The sequence below is a fragment of the Cupressus sempervirens genome, chromosome 9 (genome assembly GCF_028749045.1).
Source record: "Cupressus sempervirens isolate cs-2001-9-10 chromosome 9, ASM2874904v1, whole genome shotgun sequence".
Lineage (NCBI taxonomy): Eukaryota > Viridiplantae > Streptophyta > Pinopsida > Cupressales > Cupressaceae > Cupressus > Cupressus sempervirens.
The window spans coordinates 316,074,630-316,080,011 of NC_143126.1; the positions used below are offsets into that span (position 1 = coordinate 316,074,630).

A 5,382-nucleotide genomic window follows, 5' to 3' on the forward strand; every position below is an offset into this window, starting at 1 on the left:
CAACTCATGCATAAATCATGCGAACTATAATCTTTATGATAATTAAATATCTTTTCACTTTTAATTTCATTTTTAGAAACTTAATTGATAAAATATTTATTAACTTAAATAACAATAATATTTAGCATTTATTTAAAAATGCACTCTAAATATATTATTATTAAATTAAATAAATATAATCACATTCTAAATTTAAACTTTATTTAACTTTCCACTTTACTTCATTTTAAGTTAATTTATTAACTTTGATCTCATGCGCACTAATAAAATATCTTAATCAAGTTCACATATTTTATCTTTTAAATTAATCTCTTATATTTAAAACTCATTCATGCGAACTTAAATCTTTTCCATAAATTAATATCTTTTAACTTCTTAATTTATTTTTGAACGTTTAAATTTGATAAATATTTATTAACTTAAATAACAATAATATTTAGCATTTATTTAAAAATGAACTCTAAATATATTATTATTAAATTAAATAAATATTATCATGTTCTAAATGTAATCTTAAAACTTTTATCTTCCAATTCAATTCTTTATATTTAATTAATTTCTCAATTAATTAAATATAATTAAATATTCAAAAAGTCATAATAATTTTTCATTAAATTAAATTATTAATTTAATCTATTAATTAGACTTAATTAATAGAAATTCATCAAAGACTCACAAAACAACATACGCACAAAAGACTCATGGATTTAAAAAGGGTAGACAGTCTGTTATGAGTCCTCCTTGCAGGACAAGTATTATAGGCTTATGGCTAGGATTGGACCTGATCATTATCTTCCCATTCTCACCATTTGAGTATTTGTAATAGGGCACGCTCATCCTGGCAATTCAGGGAAGTCGGTGCCCGATCCCTGCATCCTGCATAAAAGCCAAGCATGTACATGTATATAATATATCTAAACTAAACAGACAATGGCAGGGAGTGGTTCATCGTGTAGATCCCGACTAGCAGGTGACTACGACTCCCTCCCTTAACCACATCAAACACGTCAGACAGAAAGATAAAATAAACACGCGCACCATACACATGCAAGTATGGGGTAAGTATCGTAAAAATCACAAGTCTAATATCAAATGCGCACATGTAATAATGCATCTCTATCAATACAACATAATCATCATTAAAGATATCACATTAACATTGTTACAAAAGAAACCACATTTACTAATTAGGAATCATTAAGACATCATTAACGACACATGAATGAAATCAACTAAGCAACAATAACTGATACATTTGTAATCAAAGTCATGAAATAATATCATAATATTACAAATCTAGTATCTCTAAAGCTAATCAAAGCATAAAATCAACCTAAAAGAATTTGACAATGATAACAAAAATGCGATCTAGGGGCAGGCACTACAAAAACATGGTAGGAGTTTTAAGAGAGTGAGCCATGCTATGGTCTACAAGCGAACCTATAGACAATTTGAAGCGAACATGTTTTGGTTTGCAACACTCTAAGGACTGGAGACTATGCAAGAGAGGAAGGCAGGAAGGTGAGCTCGGATTGTGAGAAGACATGCATAGTCAATGTGTTTGTGATCGAGAACTGGGAAACTTGAGATTGTGAAGAAGAGTGACTATGCAAGAGAGGAAAGCAAGAAGATGAGTTCAAATTGTGAGAAGACATGGACAATCAATGTGTTTGTGATTGAGAACTAAGAGACTTGAGACTACGAAGAAGAGTGATAGGTGACAACAACTTGAATATGATGGCCATAGAGTTCAATACCACACATGCACCATCAATGTTTCACAAATCACTAAATAAGGTTGATGCGCTGGGCTAGGACATATCTCAATCAACACACCAAATGATCAAAACTTCAATACCCCATATGCCAACATTTCATACACATAAATGGCAAAATGCATTTTATTTCTTTCATGTTTTGTAAATGTCAATTGTTTTAGGTCCACGTGTACCCACGAAGTTAGGGTGCACACGTATTGGTGCCCCTTCCCTACACAAGATTGAATAGCGCTCATTGTTTTTTCGCAATTGTTTAATTAACCTACTTAATTGGGTATTTTGTGGTTAAAGCGATGGAAAGTAACTTAACATTGATAGAAAAGTGAGAGATGCCAATTGAACAACCGACATTTTCACAGTGTATGTTGCGACCTTTGAGCTCTGTTCAAGTTTTGCCCGTCTGAAAATGGATGAAGTGAAACAGAGTTGCAGGCAACAAGATACAGCAGCTGTAGACTTAGAAATGTAGTAAATAGACAGAAAACAAGTATTACATAAATGGCTGCCATAGTACATTCGAGGACGAAGACAGTAATCGCATTCTAGAATGGTAATGGTGGAATGCATTCGTTTTCATCGCAAAATTTCATCGTTATCCACTACACATGCCCGTCGGCTGAGGCAGCCATTGCACATTCATCATTCACAGGGCAAATGGAAACGCATACACTCTTTAATCACTCACTCAGCATCGACATTGCTTCGAAATAAGCTTATCGACATGTATGCCAAGTGCGGCAATTTGGGGGAAGCTCGTGAAGTTTTTGACGGCACTGCAGAACCAGACGTTATTTCGTGGAATGTTATAATTGTTGCTTACCAAAGGCGAGGATATTTTCGTGAGGCGTTGGCACTGTTTCACCAAATGCAACGAACAGGAAGCACCCCTGATCAATTCATCTTGGCTAGCATTCTCCCAGCGTGTGCCACAATGGGGACTTTGGAGCAGGGTATGCACATCCACCAAAGGGTAATTGAGAGCGGATTTTTGTCAGATGTTGTAGTCATCAATGCCCTCATAGACATGTATGTAAAATCTGGAAGTATTTTCGAGGCACATAAACTGTTTGAAAATATGCCTGAAAGAAACGTCGTCTCATGGACTGCCATGATTTCAGGATATGCGCAAAATGGATTTATTGAAAATGCCTTGAAGAGTTATAAGCAGATGAAATTAGCCGGTGTAAAGGCAAATTCTACAACGCTTGCTACCATCCTCCCAGCCTGTGCCAAAATAGGAGCTTTGGAACAGGGTATGGAGTTCCATCAAAGTATAGTCCAGAGCGGATTTCTGTCAGACATTGTTCTTGCAAACGCTCTGATAGACATGTATGCAAAATGTGGAAGCATACAGAAAGCACGCCAACTGTTTGACAAAATGTTTCTGCGAGATGCAGTGACGTGGAATACGATGATGGCAGGTTATGCACAGGATGGGTTTGCTGAAGAAGCCTTGGAGACGTTCAAACTTATGCGATTGACAGGTGTGCCGCCAGATTCCACAACATTTGCCAGCATTCTTCCTGCCTGTGCCAAATTGGGAGCTTTGGAAGAGGGCATGAGTATTCACCAACTTGTAATGGAAAATAGACTTTTATTAGATGTCGTTGTTGTGAGTGCCCTGATAGACATGTACTCAAAATGTGGACGTTTACAGAAGGCACGGAATCTGTTTGATGAAATGCCTCGGAGAAATGTGATTTCATGGACGGCGATGATCTCAGGATATGTACAGAATGGTGTTCTTGATGAAGCCTTAAGGCTTTTCAAAGAAATGCCTTCCAGAAATGTGGTTACATGGACTGTGATGATTGCAGGTTATGCACAAAACGGGTATGTTGAACATGCTTTGGAGACTTTTAAGCAAATGAAATTGGCAAGCATAAACCCAAACTCAACAACCTTTGCAAGCATTCTCCCCGCTTTTGCCAAAATGGGAGCCTTGCAAGAGGGTATGGTAATCCATCAAAGAATTATTGAAAGTGGGTTTTTCTTAGATATTGCAACTGTAAATGCCCTGATTGACATGTATGCAAAATGCGGGAGCATTCACAAGGCACACAAGGTGTTCAATAAAATTTCTGAGCGAAATGTGGTGTCATGGAATATGATGATTGCAGGCTATGCGAGGCATGGCTATGGAAAGTACTCTCTGAAAATATTTGAACTTATGAAAGAATCTGGAATATACCCTGACAATGTAAGCTTCATTTGTGTTTTATTTGCATGCAGCCATGCAGGTTTAGTGAATGAGGGCTGTAAATTCTTCTGTGACATGAGCCATTCTTATTGCATTATGCCTACAATGGATCATTATGCATGTATGGCAGACCTTCTTGGCCGTGCAAGCTATATTGACGAAGCTCTAAACTTCATAATCAAAATGCCATTTAAACCTGCTGTGGTTGGGTGGATGTGTTTACTTGGCGCTTGTCGATCACACAAGAATATAGAGCTAGGAGTGTTTACAGCAAATCTCCTTTTCGAATTGGATCCTACAAATGATGCGGTGTATGTTCTCCTGGCAGACATCTACGCAGAAGTGAGTAGGTGGGATGAAGTTCAAAAAATAAGGCGATTGATGAACGATAGAGGAATCAAAAAGATACCTGGATGTAGCTGGATTGAAATCCATAAAGTGGTGCATGCTTTTTGTGCAGGAGATAGATCACACCCACAAACACACGATATCTATACATTGTTGCAGAATCTGTCATTGAAGATGAAAGCGTATGGGTATTTGCCATATCAGCAGCACACACTGAATGATGTGGAAGAGGAGGAAAAAGAGTTGTTCCTCTGCCACCATAGTGAGAAATTGGCAATTGCATTTGGATTGTTAAACACATCGCCTGGGACAACTATAAGAATTGTCAAGAATCTTAGAGTGTGTGTTGAGTGCCACAATGCAACCAAGTTTATCTCCAAGATTGTTGCTAGAGAAATAGTTGTGAGAGACGCCAACCGGTATCATCATTTCAATCAAGGGCAGTGTTCATGTGGAGATTATTGGTGATGCCTAGTGAAGCAAGCTGGAAGCACAGTCTTGCACTTTAAAGAGGTTTTAACTCTCTTTTGAGAGTTACACCAAGCTGTTGATATCAATATCTCAAGTATATGATAAGAATCATTGCCCATTTATACGGATGCACCATTGTTAAACCTTTTTAGCAAGCTGTTGATTTCAAATATATCAGGTATATGGTATGAATCATTGCCATATATAAGGATGCATTATTGTTAAACCTCTTTATGTGGACTGAAAAGCTATAAAAATATCACTACCATAAATTATCAAGACATTGATCCTCCTTCGGAAAACCAGTACATCTGTAGAATGACATGGTTGACAGGGTACATTTTTTTTGGTTTAAGCAGGGGAAACTGTACACACCTTTGTCAAGGCTCTGCAACTTCCTGTTCACAGATGGTTTGAATTTTGAATCGACATCGCTCCGGAGGGCCTAACCCTGTAGGAGATTCCAATGTGTCCGGACCTGCACATGGTGTTGGTGCTTCAGAGAGAAGATTCCCTTGCCTTGTCGGGTGCTTTTGGTCTAGATAGCATACCTGAGCCCCTTTCCTCGGAACTTGGAGTTGACTC

At 37.4% G+C, this 5,382-nt stretch overlaps 1 pseudogene across 1 annotated transcript; it reads left to right on the forward strand.

Moving 5' to 3' along the window:
• Positions 1-2,114: 2,114 nt before the first annotated feature.
• Positions 2,115-4,925, forward strand: LOC149538645 (putative pentatricopeptide repeat-containing protein At3g15130 pseudogene; annotated as a pseudogene). The gene has a single exon (XR_016356569.1). The product of XR_016356569.1 is annotated as a putative pentatricopeptide repeat-containing protein At3g15130 pseudogene (transcript).
• Positions 4,926-5,382: the final 457 nt, after the last annotated feature.